Consider the following 16,570-nt stretch of genomic DNA (forward strand, 5'->3'; position numbering starts at 1 on the left):
AATTTTAGTTTTTGCACGTTAAAGGGGTGGTTTACTGGTTTTTTCTAGGCTTGATTGTGTTTATGGGGTGCAGTCTAACGTGTTCATGCTTCATTTAAAAAAAAAAAAAAAAGCATTATTTTTCATATAAATTTACCTTTATTCCACACCGCTCTGTCCCTTCTCTGACAAATGGCTGCATTATTTCCTGTTTTCATGAAGCCCCTCCCTCAGAAATACGTGATGGACTCTGATTGGTTAGCTGGCTCAGTGTGTTGTGATTCACTAAACCGCCGAGCGGGCGTCTAAACGTCCCTCAGCTCAGCGGCATGTGCTCCGGTTGTATTGTAAACAATGGCGTTGTCTATATTGCTCATCAATTTGAGCCCGATTGAGACGCAGAGGATATTAGTGAAGAGGATCGCGCAGAACCTGTGCAAGCACGGCTCTTAATGGTATGTTTGTTTGTTGTCTCATACTTTTAGATACGCTGTTATTATGCTACTGCTTATGTTAGCTTTCAATATACGGTTTTATTCTGATTAAAGCTTTAATACAGTACGGCAACCGCACAAGCGTCCATGTATAACGCTTCTCATTGCTATGTGAAAATGTATAATTGGAACAGTTTGTTGGAGCTGATCTGACCATCTGAGAGAGCAAGAGCAAGAGCAAGAGCAAGAGCAAGAGCAAGAGAAAGAGAAAGAGAGAGACAGTTTCGTTATTTTGTTACGTGCTTTGTCATTTTTATTAGCCGTTTCAATTTCCTTTTTAAAATATTTCTATTTCTATCCTGCCACTGTTTTGGATATTTTGGATATTGCACCCACGATGTCTTGCCTCTTCTGTTGTTTATTTGTTTGTTTGTTCCTAATAAACTGTTTAACTGCACTCGCAAGTGAATCTCAAGTTATTTTATGTGACAGTTATATGTATACACATTCTTTCTTGTAACTCTTCTCTCTCAGTCACACACCTGACTGAATGGCTCATTATGCAGCTCATTATGAGGGCCTCTGTCTTCTCAGGTGTGAGTCACGTCCTCTCGCATAGAGCCTTTCCACTCAAAAAGTGACTTAGAAAATTTAAATAAATATATTGTTTTCTCTGAACGAGTGAGTTAGATTATTTTCAGATCATTTTGAAGCAAATATTCTAGGCTACAAGATCCAGTTCTCAAAAGTCTTGTGAACAAATGTTTTGTATGTGTTTTATGGCCTTATTTCAGTTACTTTAAAATTTGTTTTTTTCTAACCATGCATAAACGTTGTTTTCTCAAAAACACAATCACGTACGGACATGCTGCTCACATATTATTGTAGCCCAGTTTGTGCTAAATACAGTGTATTTAGACTTTAGCCATTAAAATGTTTATAAGCAACTGAAAAAAGCACAAATGTCAGGGCATGTCAAAACTTCTCCGGGCCCCAAAACACCCTCAGACCCCAGAGGGTTAATTCAGCTTTATTTAAAAGGAATAGTTTTAGTTAATAGCAACACGATGCAGCACACAACCTACTGTACACCACTCACTTTGATGTCAAAATGGGATACATGTATAAAAAAAATAAATAAATAAAAAATCTCAATCTGTGCTAAACAGATGAGGATACAGTAAAAACATCCGGCCTTCAAAAATCAAACCCTCCACAGAAGCTGAAGATCAAAGAATGCCCGACTGACCTTTGACCTCTCGGGCCCAAACTGAGGCGAGTCAGTGAAATGATACATATGCTTTGATGCCGGAGCGCGGCGAGACGCTGATGAAATACTAGCTTCAGGAGACAAGAGCCCAGCTGGAGGGCCCGTGATTTATTAGAGCTTTAAATCTGCTGCTGGAGCTCAGAGACGCTGCAGTCTGTTCTTCTTATCAGATCAGACCTGACGGCCTATTAAAAACCAGCCTCGCTCTTGTTAGTACTGGCTTCAGATCTTGTCTGGGCTAATAAACAACCCGATACCTTACCAGATAACTACAGCGCGGGAAGGACAGTCTTTACTCAGATGATTTACACAAAGGAGACTGAAACCAAACAGCTTCTGTGGAGCTTCTCAGCGATGAAGACTTTACAGACAATCCCAGAATGCACTGCAACTACTGTACAGGAAAAAATATCCAAGATGTTGAACAAGTCACAAGAAATGTTGTTTGTATTTCCATGTCACTCCAGCTGCCATGGCTATATTCATAGCAAGAAACAGGTTATTAAAATGAAGCAAAAAAAAAAAAAAAAAAAAAAAAGTTTTATATTTTGTTATTTTTAAAGTTTCTTAAAAGAAAACTTAAATATAAATAAATAAACTTGTAAAATTAAATGAATACTTGTAAAATACAAAAAAAAAGAAAGGAAATTCAGAGTTCTATAATAGAAATAAAAAAACAAACATGCATAAAACAAAAAATATATAAAATATAAACAAATATACATATAAAAATATAAGGCAGGACTTGGTTTTGTCAACTAAAAATGGATTGGATTGTGAAAAGGGGACGTTCCATCATAGTAAAAATAAATAAAATAATTAAACAAATTTTGAAAAAGATAAAAATGTAAAGAATAGATATAGGGAATGACTACATTTAATCAATCAGGTATCAATTGGATCATAAAAAGTGGAAGTTCCATCATAGAAAAAAAAATTCTAATAATACACCTCAAACACACTGGACTTGGCCATAAGGGAAAACAAAATGAGAGATCGACGCGGTTAAGACAGACTGTAAACTCACAGCACACTTTCCTCATTAAAAGCCGATCACATCAATTAAGCTGGATCTGAACTCTAATCATGAGTGACAGTGTTTCAAACATCCATCTGCTGCCAACAAAGCATGACCTTCCCAACAAACAGAGCCAGAGACGTGCGTCATCCCTTCCTCGCTTGCACACATTACACTGATCTGAGGTCAGAGTTTACAGGGAACACCTGGGTCACCGCATACTCCAGCTACACACATCCAACACCTGAACTCATTCATCTCCAGAGTCACTTCACCAAACTATCATCAGATACACACACAGCCATGGCCGGAACCAGGGTTTGAACATGAGTGAGGTCTGGGGTTAAGAATTGTGCTATAATAACCCCTACAAATACAACTCATTATATACACTAACACTTTAAAACAGACAGAGATGCAGATGTTTGTGAAAGACGTTTTCTCTGCTTTGGAGAGATGATCACTTAAATTATACCACATTTATTGCATCAAAATGTGTTGATATTTCACTATAGGCAACAATACATATTACTCTTAGTTTTCATTAACAATCATTGCTATATAGATAACTTTATCTAGTGCTCTTATGAATGTTTTTAGCAAAACTTTGTAAATAAATTTAATTACTATACTGAATGAAATGGCATAGACTTCTTCATAGCTAGTGTTTGCGCATTTGATTTCATTCTGTAACCTACTTGTTCTACAGATCTGTGCACTAGTGTTAAATGCTATTGTTTTTGACAGCTTTGATAACATTTCTGACAGATAATATCGTGATATTTTTTGCTTTTCCCTTCCCTGAATGTGCTATCCTGTCAGCAATAACCTGTCCATAGGCTTATCTGATTACTGTCAGTTTAAGTGCTGGCAATGCAGTGTTGCCAAATATTGCTATAAAAACAAATAAAAACCGAAAAATAAATAAAAAAATAAACCTAATTTATTTAAAATCTTTGCAAATAAGATAAAGATATCACTGACCCTAAACTGCAACTTCCCACTTGATTAACTTTTATAAAGTGTCAAAATAAGTGTAAAAGAAAAGTCCCAAAACGCTTATAATGGCTGGATCTGGCACCCGCGCCCTCACACACACACACACACACACACACACCTCTCTAGACTTGTCTCGTCGCGATCATTTTCATAGCACAGACGCTAATACATGATTCTTGCAAACGGTCTAAACTGAATTAGACATGCACACATTCATATGAGGAGTTTTACACAGCAAATTAGTCAGAGAACAAGTTTTATTTTTGAACATGAAAAATGTACCGACGTCCAGGCCTCGGTGACCTTATAGCTGGCTACAGGCCTGCACACAAATGCAAAGATCTTCACTACAACCCACCAAATTAAAAGCGCAGTTTAACATGACGAAATTATGGCAGCAATATATTATTAATTTTAGCTTTGCACATCAGAATGTACTTCTCACAGTAATAAAATAGTTTATAAATATTTTAAGGAAAAAAAAAAAGTGTTTATGTTTTCATTTAAAACAATTTAAAATAAAATGAATTGTTAAAATTACTTTTTAAAATATTGAAATGCAGTTAAATTAATATTTTATGCCTTCATTTGATTATCACTGTTTTTGATAATAAACTAGTAATTTTAATACAAGTCTAGAAAAATTAAACTAAAATTTGGGAAACGTAAAACTGAATTAGACTATCGATTAAACAAACATTTTGTAGGGCAAAAAAAAAAAATTGTGTTAATGTTTAAGTAATTAGACACTTTTTGATCACTAAAATGTAATGTAAAAATTAAAACAAAGAAAAAAATAAATAAATAATCCAAATCAATTCTTTGGGGGGGGCGCGACTCTAAATCAGACAGACAGACAGACAGAAAGATCATGGTGCCCAATATTTCCAAACTGTGATTAGGGCCACACTATGTCTAACCTTGTGCACTATATAGGGCTGATATGAAGTGAACTGGCATGGAGCCTGTGTGCTCTCGATGTGTCTGAACAAGCAGCACTCATTTCTCATTTACAGGTGTGCATGTGAGGCATTGTGCAACCATGCATGACGAATATCAGTCATTCAACATTGCTGTTCTTCTCTTCACTTCACATCTGCTAGGCAACTAACTCAACTAACATACTAGATTAGCACCCGCTCTGCTCTCGACCAAACCTTTACAACAACAACCGTGATGAGGGACTGATGACAGAAGCACTTCAGCCTGTCAGAACAATCATGTTTTGCCTGTTCCCATGATTTTTGACTCAAACGTGTTTCAAGCAACATGAGGACAAGTATATTTATGTGAAATTTCAGTAAAGTTAACAGTGATTTTTGTTATTTTTAAAAGACAAAAAGAGTCAAAGTGTGATTGTGAAAGTGTGATTTACACAGTATACTCAAAAACGTAAAATGTATGTACTCGGAATTGGATGAAAAGTGTTTGTTTGTATTTTCATGTTTTCATTTCACATGAGCAACCATGCCTATTTTTATGATGAGAAACCGGCACGATGAGGGGAAAAAACTATATTTACAGAAGGTTTTTAAAGTTTATCTTTGAAAAAATAAAAACTATTACATATAAATATAAATGACTTGATTTTATTAGGAACAGACTGGATCATGAAAAGTGGGCTTTTAATCATTAAATCAATCAATCAATCAATAAATCAATCAATAAATATAGAGCAGGATCATGAAAAGTGGAAGTGGATTAAATTTAAATGACTGGGAATTGACCGGATCATGAAAAGTGGGTGAACAATCCCATCAAATATGTAGAAATACAAACATTTAATCGAAATAAAAAAAAGTTGATATAAATAAAAATATTTTAATTTTTTTTTTATAAATTGGGCACGATTTTCGATATATTTTAAATGCATTTCTTTTTAAAACTTATTTTACATATAAGGCAAGATTTTACCAATCAGAAACTGGTGGAAGCGGATTTGTGTGAAATTTTCCATTTTTTATCTTTAAAGTAAAATTCTCTCACGTTGTCATCTTCAGTTCAGAAGTGATTTATTCAAGCAGCATGAACTGCAAAACTAGAGGTCACACAACTACAAATCTCCGAGAGCACCTCCGGGAGTCTGACGGGGGTCACACACACTTATCGGAGTCATTAGGTCAACGACGACAACCGGCCCTCAAAGCCTGAAGCGCTTGTAATGTCCCAAGGAAACCCAACAACACAGGAACATGATGAGATCCCACAGCTGAGGAACACGCTAAATGCCTCCTGAAGCGTCACAGACACGTGTGCGAAAGACGCTTAGCATTAGCAGCAGGCCCAGCAGTCTTTGCTTTTATTAACATCATAAACTAAACCTCAGCCTCATAAAGCTGAAGGCAACAAGGATCAAATCCCGCCGCAGAGGAGAACACCTCACAGCTTGTCTTCAAATGTTTTCATTAGCCATATTTCTAGCAACATTTCAAAATGAAAGATTAACAAGTTTGGGCTTTTTAACAGACTATGCCGAGTTATGATGTGTGACCGGACCTTTTCCATATCCATATTTTCACACCAAGAGAAATAACAAGACATTTTACTTACAGAATGTTTATAATATATGCTCACATTATGCGACGAAATAAATAAAATAAAAATTAAACAAGGGCTGTCAGTAGATAACATTTTTTAATCTAATTAATTAAGGGGTGCTGCGATTAATTAAATCTAATTAAATCGCAAACTAAACTTGGTCGTGAAAATACCACCAAAAGATAATTTAAAGCTATTATTGTGTTAAATGTTCAGGCTACAACAGCCTAACAAAGTTTGGAACATAAAAGATGATAATTTGAGAAACATTTGAGTAATTTGAGTATTTTTTGTTCATGCAATGAAAGTCACTGGTGACCAAATCAGCTTAGTTACCAAAAGTCTTCAAAATACCTTCTTTCATGTTGTGCAAAAGTAGCAAGTCATTCAGGTTGGAAACAACATGAGAGTGAGTAAATTACCATTTATTTATTCATTTATTTTTGGTGAACTATACCTTTTTTTTTTTTTATATATATATATAAATTAAATGATACTCTTAATAAGAAACTAAAACTACCAGCAGATGGCGGTAAATGTCTTCGATTCATTCAGAATTCAGTAAACGGCTCTCTCTTTGAATCATTGGTTCACATGATTCGTTCAAAACGCAGATTCATTCAGAAACTAAACACCGCTGTGTTGCTCCGGGTTTAAAATAACAGTATTAACTTCTTATTTACTGAACTGTTGTATGAAATCACATTTGCACTTGTGTTCTTCGTGACAAAAACAGCACTCGTGTGATATTGCTCTCACTGCTGGTGTGATATCGCTTATCACATGATATAAATATGAGACAAAAACTATTTTTTTCCCCCCAATATCTTGAATTTTAGGGCATAAATGCATTTATGGAGTTGCCCTGCATCATATTTGTCAATAGTCAACTGTATAGCGTTATTTTTTCATAACTAATTAAATTAACGCGTTGACCTGTATTAGGGCTATCAGTTTAATGCATTGACTAGTATATATATATATATATATGAACTTTTTAAACATTTCATTATATTATTGATAAAACAAATAATGTGTGACAGCTGTGCAAGGTGGGCATTGGGAAAGATTAAGAATAAAGTGCACAGATTCACATTCACACTGAGCACCAGAAAGAAAGTAAACAGGGTCTATTCTGATGTCATGCTGACTTTTTTACGAAACAAACAGGACAAATCTCCTTTGTTTAGTATAAAGTAAAGCCGAACGCGCCTCTTTACATGTGTTTGGCAGATGAGCAGCTCTAGAAAGCCAAACGGATGAGATATTTGCCCTCTTGGCAGCGCAGAGACGCTGGTTTAACGCCGGCCAGTAAACGCTAATGAACGGTTGCTCCGCTACGACACTAAAGCTCTGTGGCCCATCTCCTTTTATAGCCGTCTGAGGGTATCATGGGCCACATCACACACACACACTTATCAGAGAACCAGGCTGGCAGCACAATGACACAACATCCACAAAACAGCCTAGCAATCCCAGCAACCAGCAGACTGTTGTGACATTTACAGGCCTACATCTAAAACTTCATCTAAGCCACTAAAACTCGTTGCTTCTCAATTTAAACCAAAAAGGAGGCAGAAATGAAGGCTATAATGAGAGAACCGCAAGTAACGCTGTTTACCGCTGGAGAAAAACACCAGCCATGTGAAAAATAAGTATGGTGGTACAAATAATTACAGAGAAGCAGTTCAGAGTAACTGATAAAGAGAAAAAAATAAATAAAAATAAAAACCACACACCACATGCTGTAATCTGGACATGAGTTATATTAACTAGGGCTGCACGATATATCGCATGCGATAATTTATCTTGTCAGTAAAGCCGGTTCTGTAATCAGCGGTAATTTCCATCACGTGCGTGATTTCACATGGAGCAGCATTTACTACACAGAGCCGCTGTTCACTGACAAGCTGCGCAAATCCACGTTCATTATCAATTTTTTATTTTTTTTCTTCAAATATTTGGCTTTTTTAATTTATTTGATGTTTGTTTTACTTCAAGTAATGAAAATATTTTATTGTTTTAGTTTTAGTTAACCAAAATAACCTTGCTGAATCAAATGAAAATAATATGAAATCTTGTTTCCACCACAGAATAAAAAAATTAAAATAATACGTGTGATTGTGATTTTTCTCTTACAATTCAGACATTTTTCTGAGAATTGAGAGGAAAAACGTAATCTCAATATCCAAATAAAAAAAGTCACAAATGCAAGATACAAACTCAGACTTGCGAGGAAAGAAAGTCACAATTACCCTTTTCATTTTTTATTCAGTGGCAGAAACAAAAAAATTGATTAAGGGGAAAAAAAAAACACCACAGTTGTGATCTGGTCGTAAGTTATGATAAACCACACAAAATAAGACAATACTCATTTCAGTTCAGACGTGGACGACGGCCAAACGCTTCCATGTGCGCCTCTCCAATTAACCAAACGCAAATCAAATTAGAGATGTCTGATGATAAACCCCCGGATCATCATTAACCGCTCTCCGTGAAGCGCGTTTGGCCGACCATACATCAAAACCTCATCCGTGAATCCACCGTCGGTCCAGATGCATGCTGGTGTTGTCAAAACAAAGCCGAAGGGAAGTTTCCATTCCTCTTTATACGATTAACAATAGCGATCTAAATTAAAAATGCAGCATTTACTGACTGCTTGTGCAGGTGTGGATCTACATGTGTGTTCGGCACAGATACGATCACCACAAACCTTCAGCCAGCTGCGTGACTTATAAAACTCATTAAAGGCGCTGGACTGCTTTGAATCGCCTCAAACCACAAGCCCAGTTATTTCTGGTAATAATACTCAATTTTGGCATCCAGATTTGTACATTTTGTGAAGAACAGAGACACTTGTCTTAGCAAGCAGCACCAACTAAGGTTAAGATTCCTCTTTCAACTGTGGAAATATAATATTTGAACGTTAAACGTAGTGGAACGGCTGCTTTTCCTCCATTAATCTTTATCGGAGTTGAAAACGTGCCGATTAGTTAGACGATTCTGCTGTCAGCGTATTGAGACCACACTCATCGGGTAAAGTTCAGTGACTTCTGAAGCAAACCAGCGGGGGTTTTTTCCCAGAGGGCTGATTGAAATGCTGATGGGCTTCATTCTGAGCGGCTGGATGAATGAAGCAGCTTCTGGATGGCACATTTTTCAGACGTGGAGTCACGGCGCTTGTTAAGGTGCTTTGACGTCTCTTTAAAAGGCCTTATATGGATCTGGGAGATTTCTCTCGCTGTGCGATCCGTGTCAAACATTCCCGGAGCGTTTTGGGACAAACCAGGTGTTTTGCTGGAACTTGATGAGGAGACGTTGTGTTCCTAAAATACATCCATTACGTCACACACAGACCATATTACACAAATACTAATGCATAGAAGCGCAGAAATATTTGTCTTGAGAGCGAAAGCATGAGTCCTTCCTGACTGTGTTATTTTAGTATCATAGTAATACTGTTATAGTTTTTATTAATAGCCTGAATTAGTTTTTTTAATTTTCTGTATTTTTAGATTTAAATTTTTAGATTTAATCATTTCGTTATGTCGTTTTTATTAGATTTTATTTTTTAATGTCTGTCTATAGTTTTTTTTTTTTTATTAATCTTTGTATGTTTAATAGTAGCCTTTGCAACTTGCTGAAATAACACACACATATATACACATTTTTATATTTCATTTTCTTTCAGTTATCGTTTTTTGTATTTCAAGTAATGACAATATTTGTAAGGTTTTAATTTTAGTTAATTAAAATAACCTTGCTTCCTAACTAAAATAATGGGATAAAAAAAAATAAAAAAAAATAAATAAAATTTTCCCTCGCAATTCTGAAAAAAAAAAAGGCCAGAATCTAGAACAAACCCCTAACTATGAGCACTATAATAGTGATGATTAACCACTGATTTAAGAGAAAGACATGCAAAAGCTTCACATCATCAGACGTTTGTCTCAGCTAATAACTGACACCTAGCATGAGGCTCTTCATCCAGATGTGCTGCAGATGAACCTCACGGATCCATCAAACAGAGGAGCATCAGTATCATTCACTCAAACACAAGCAGGCTCTCGTTAATGTTCCTCACGAGTCTCAGCTCCGCTTCCATGGCAACGCAAACAAAACACAGCATTCCGACGCCGGAGGAGAAGAAAGCAAGCCAGAGAGCTTTCACCTCCAGGCCTCACACCGAAACAACGCTCGCATACAGAAAACCTGTGAGGTGCCACAGAAATAAACCAATAGTACTTCTGGAAAATCTGTTTACGATGATGTCCACTCATGCGAGTTACACGGTAAAGGTGGATTTACTCTACATGCAACGAGCTGAGATCACATGAATAAAAACGAACAAAAACAAGAAATAACACAAAAAAAAAAAGATTGTTCCTAAAACTCTATTTTACTCGTTTACTCCACCTGCACTACTGCTATTGGCAATGCAAGTGTACAACTTTTCTTGTGCAAATAAAGCACTAAACTAAAGCTGAGAGTGAGAAAAGACACTGCAATCTTCAAACAGATTCTCTAGTTTTAACACAGGAAAACAAACTCACAGCTGTGATTTCAAACACTTGTGGGCCTCTGTTAATTACAGGTCAACAGAATGTGTGTCGAATTCATGAGGAAAATCTGTAAAGACCCTGGAGAAATTAAACAGAGCCACAGTGCAGAGGTGATGTGTGAAAGGGTCCAAATGACTCAACAAGCAGCAAATGAGAGTGAAAGTGTTACTTGTCCAACATAACACATGGTTAGATTGAATGACTGAAAGCCATGTCACGGTATATATAACATTCAATGGGAAAATGAGAAAACTATATAAAAACAAGCTAAATAAATAAATATTAAAAGCAATATAAAATTGTATTAATCTGGAATTTTACATAAAAAAAATCTAAACAAAAAAGCAATATAAAACAAAAATAAAAAGTTAAAACATTGTTTTTCCTGAAACAGTAAAAAAAATTTTAAATAAAATTTAAAAAAAAAAAAAAAAAAACTACATTTTAAATAGTAAAATAAAATTATTTTATAGTTCTTATATTTCATTATAAAATAATGAAATATAGAATATAAACAAAACAAAAATGAAGCAATATAAAAATAAAAAACATGACTGTTCCTGAAGCTGTATTGTACTTGTTTACTTGTAACTCTTTATCTTCTCTCACCAGCCTAAATACAAACAGAGAACGAGAGCTTGTCCAAAGTCAGATTACATCCACACCGCATTCACCCGGCCTCCTTGGCAATGAATCCAAACGCTTGCCATTTTTCAGCACACAAATCCACAAAAGCTGTAAATCAGAGACCGGAGCGAGGCAGCGTGACATGATGGACGAGTTTCATTCATTTCACGATTAAAACCAGATCGGCTCACCCTAACGCTCAACGTGCTGCGGTCGCGCCAATCCTGCTCAGATTTTACTGCCATTGGCATTCATGGAAAACTCTTAGCATTGTTATAAGACTCTTTCATAGTCGCTAGAAATAGATCGGGATAGTTGCAAGGGAATCCCTTAGAGGTTGCTAGCGGTCCGAGTGAAGAGAGCTCATTCCCGTTTCCTGTTGCGCATTGTTTTTGAGGGAAAGTGACTCTGTTAAAGCCTGTAAAAAGAGTCTATATTTAGATCCAGGGAATTAAATCTGAACTGATGATTTTTTGGATATAAAGCCAAGCAGCAAAGGTTACAAGCCCATAAATGTTACCTAAAGACTGTCAGAACACACTTTGGCATTATGGGCTGGACGATACTCAAGAGAATGATTTAGAGTTGAGTTTTCCTGTAAATCTGCTTTTTTATATCAGATCAAAGCATTCGCACACTTCCAAACGATCAGAAATCCCAGAATTCAGTCGCTTTAGCAGCACAAGCTGGAGCGCTTCTGCACTCTTTCATCTTGGCTGAATATCTGAGAGACTCAGAGGTCAGTACAGCTGAACTCTCCCTTTGAAACCAGAGGGTAAAACTGAAACTGTTGCTTCACCTCATTCTCTCCAGTGTGTGTGTGTGAGAGAGAGAGAGAGAGAGAGAGAGAGAGAGAGAGAGAGAGAGAGAGAGAGAGAGAGAGAGATTTATTGCAAAACAGAGCAACAAGTAGGATCAAGAAGCAGGGTTATCAAAAGTTAACTAAAACCATAAATTTTTTTTTTTTTTTTAAATTACCAAAACTTTAACTGAAACAAAAATGACCAAGTAAAAATCCTGCTGGTTTAAATGTTTTAAGACAGACCTACCATGAGCTCTGAAGTTTTTAAGTCATCATATTGACTTCTGTAATTTTTAAAAACATATTTAATAGCTAAATTCTCGGTGAATAACTAATCCATCCATTTTCCAGAAGAGAAATGCACAAATCAGAAATCATGCTGTTACCATGCAAACAGAAAATGCTCCAAAAGAGCTATTTATATGAATATTCAATGAAAAATGTTAAATGCACAGCTTAGTAAGATTTTATATTGTCATACTTCTAGGGCGAGTAGTTTCTTCTCTCATAAAATAGTTTACAACAGTCTTGGTCTTTATTACCAAACACGAATCAAAGTTTATAATGCTGTGATTCATCTCAGACCAGTGCCGTGTTTCCCAAAAGCATCGTAAGACTAAACAGATAGTAGAAAACATTAGTGCCAATAGCTTCAACGACCTACTAAGGCTTACGATGCTTTTGGGAAAAAGCACAACTTTGGTTAGTTTTAAATTCCTTGGAGAAAAAGAAAATGGAAAAAATCAAGACAAATGGCCACTGTTGAACTCTATAAAACCTGACAGGACCATGTTAAACATGATCTTTTGCCATTTACTAAACAAAATATATCAATTTTTTTAAAAATAAAAAAATCTATATCATCTACCTATATCTCTATATTTATATTTCCATCTCTATCTATATACACACACACACACACAGTAGTGGTCAGAATTATTGGCACCCTTGGTAAATATGATCAAAGGCGGCTGTGAAAATTAATCTGCATTGTTAATCCTTTTGATCTTTTATTTAAAAGAATTCACAAAAATCTAACCTTTCATTGGATAATAAGAATTTAAAATGTGGGGGAAATATCATTAAATGATTAAATGATAAATGTTTTTCTCTAATACACATTGGCCACAATTAACGGCACCCTTTTATTCAATACTTTCTGAAACCTCCATTTGCCAGTTTAACAGCTCTAAATGTTCTCCTGTAATGCCTGATGAGGTTAGAGACACCTGACAAGAGATCAAGTCAAGTCACCTTTATTTATATAGCGCTTTTACAATACAGATTGTGTCAAAGCACTTAACAGTATCAAATTGGAGGATAGAGTGTCAGTAATGTATAATGATAAGATTAAACACTCAATTTTCAGTTAAAGGCATTTCATTATTGAATTCAGAGATGTCATTGTCTAGCTCAGTTTAGTTTAAATAGTATCTGTGCAATCAAATCGGCGATAATCGCTAGAAATTAAGTGTCCCCAACTGAGCAAGCCAGAGGCGACAGCGGCAAGGAACCAAAACTCCCTCCGAGACAGAATGGAGAAAAAAACCTTGGGAGGAACCAGACTCAGTCGGGGGGGCAGTTCTCCTCTGACCAGACGAAACCCGCAGTTCAAAAGTTTATATTTCTATTTTAATTTTCAGATCAGAGACCATTCCTTCATCCAGAATCACTCCAGACCCTTTAGATTCACAGCTTCTTCTCTTCAGGTCACTCATGTTCTACAGGGTTCAGGTCAGAGGACTGGAACGGCCAGCAGAAGCTTGGTTTTGTGCTCAGTGACCCATTTTGTGTTGTTTTTGAGGTTTGTGTTTGGATTATTGTACGGTTGAAGATCCAAACATGGCCCACTATAAGATTTCTAACAGAGTCAGTCACTTATTGATTTTTTATCTGTTGGTATTTGATAGAATCCATGATGCCATGCGTCTAAACAAGATGTCCAGGACCTCCAGCAGAAATATAGGCCACAACATCACAAATACAGCAGTATATTTCATTGTACACATGGGGTACTTTTTAAACCCATCTTGAGTGTTTGCTGCTAAAAAGCTCATTTTTTAGTTTGATCTGACCATAGAAGCCAGTCCCATCTGAAGCTCCAGTCGTGTCTGATAACTGAATATGCTGGAGTTTGTTTTTGGATGAGCGAGGAGAATTTTTCTTGAAACCCTCCCAAACAACACGTGCTGATGTAGCTGCTGCTTGACCATTTTATTTTTTTAAGGTTTTCTGATGCCGAGACTCAACTATTTTCTGCAATTCTCCAGCTGTGGTCCTCGGAGAGTCTTTAGCCGCTCAAACTCTCCTCCTCACCGTGCATTAGGACGATATAGACACACGTCCTCTTCCAGGCAGTTTCATAACATTTTATGTTGATTGGAAATTCTTAATTATTGCCCTGATGGTGGAAATGGGAATTTTCACTGCTCCAGCTCTTTTCCTAAAGCCACTTCACTAATTTGTGAAGCTCAATTATCTTTTGCTGCACATCAGAAATATATTCTTTGGTTTTTCTCATTGTGATGATGATTAAGGGAATTAATTTGGGCTTTGTTTTGCCTCCTATTTATATTTCTGTGAAACAGGAAGCCATGGCTGGATAATTTCATGTTCATAATCACCCTGGAGTGCTCAATTGTGAATATGAATGGGAATATAATTCACAGATATTTTACTCATAAGAATTTATAGGGGTGCCAATAATTGTGTCCAACGTATATTTGAGAAAAACATTTCATTTCATAATGATATTTCCCCCCCATTTTAAATTCTTATTATCCAATGAAAGGCTAGATTTTTGTGAATTTTTTTTAATGAAAGATCAAAAGGATTAACATTGCAGATTAATTTTCAGAGCCTTCTTTGATCATATTTACCAAGGGTGCCGATAACTCTGACCACTATTGTGTGTGTGTGTGTGTGTGTTATATATACACACACACAGTTATGTATAGGAAATCTATGAAAGCTTATTTTCGCCATGGAAATTGAACCATAAAGCATAATTACCTTTATTATTTTGTATTCCATGGTGGAAACAGTCAGTTATACAGTTTAGTGTCATTATACAAAAATGTTTAAATTACAATTTAAGCAATTGACCAATCAGAATCAAGTATTCAAGCGGGACATGTAATCAAAATCTTGTCTCTGAAGAATTTTTACTGAGCTCCCTATGAAGTTCCTAGTCAATATGAATCAGTATCATCCATATGAGCATGAAAACGGGATCTTATCTGGATAGCTGCACAAATCATGTGCAAAATAAACACCTGAACATGAATCCAGAACAAACAGCCTTTAAAATCCCATCTGTGAGCAGTCACATATTCTCCTTTAGTTTGTTTTCAGTGATGATTTGACCGCATGAGGAATCAGAGATTGGCTGACGGCCTTGAAAATCAACGTCTATATCATTTATGCATTGTTTAATGAAATACAGGGCAGTTTAGAGTCAGCCAAAGAGCTAAAAGCAAATAAAAGCGTTCATCATTGGAAATGTCAAACCCATTTTCTGTCATGAATCTAGCTTTTGTGCATTTCGACTGAATTCAGTGGTTGATTTTAATTCAAACAGCCATCAAGTTTGCCACACAATTACTAGATATTAAACCAGAATATTTAAACACTGCATTTAATAAGTAATCCATTCAAAATATAATTCGTCAGGACATGATGCATTTGTTTTTTGTACTAAATAAGTGTTTGTTCTGGTGCTCTAAACTTACTACAGAGCAACTGGAGAGCTGAAAATAGTCCACGTGGTTTCTGTGAATGTCGCTTTAATAATTGAGCTCTATGTTCTTGCTCCCAAAAATGACAAGTTAGAAAGTGCCACAAAACATCTCCGCGCTCTCGAGTCGAAGCCGCAGTGCTTTTGTTGACTTTCATGTGCCGAAAGCCGCAGTAACCTTTCTCTGGAAGTATTCTGAGCCTCGACCGCCATCCACCAACTCCAGCGAGCTGACAACACGCCCGGACAGACCGCGAAACCCTGGACCGAGACACAACTGGAGCAAGACATGCAAGGTTCATACTGAGTGGGAAACGATTCCTGAACACAACTACAGCAGGAGATGGTAAAGTGGATGATGATTTATGCAGTCAAGGCCTCCAAAAAGCACCATTAAAGTGGGCCATTCAACTGTTCAGGAGTCATACGATCGCTTTGCGAGAGGAAGTCAAAACCCAAACCTCATTCACACATGCAGATAATTAGAGCTCGTACCAAGTTTGAACATTTGTGACCACAAATAAGGTTTGAGAGCCAGCGAAGAGCGACTTCAATCAGTTCCTCACACAAAGCTACTGTATCATGCGGCTTGCAGTACAGACTTT

The 16,570-nt window shown here is 36.4% G+C and overlaps 1 protein-coding gene across 3 annotated transcripts in view; it reads right to left on the minus strand.

The window, feature by feature from the left end:
* Positions 1-16,570, minus strand: part of pdlim5b (PDZ and LIM domain 5b) — an 88,850-nt gene that overhangs the window by 53,902 nt on the left and 18,378 nt on the right. The gene's annotated exons all lie outside the window — the stretch shown is intronic.

The sequence above is a fragment of the Onychostoma macrolepis genome, chromosome 10, assembly GCF_012432095.1.
Source record: "Onychostoma macrolepis isolate SWU-2019 chromosome 10, ASM1243209v1, whole genome shotgun sequence".
In the NCBI taxonomy this organism is placed as follows: domain Eukaryota; kingdom Metazoa; phylum Chordata; class Actinopteri; order Cypriniformes; family Cyprinidae; genus Onychostoma; species Onychostoma macrolepis.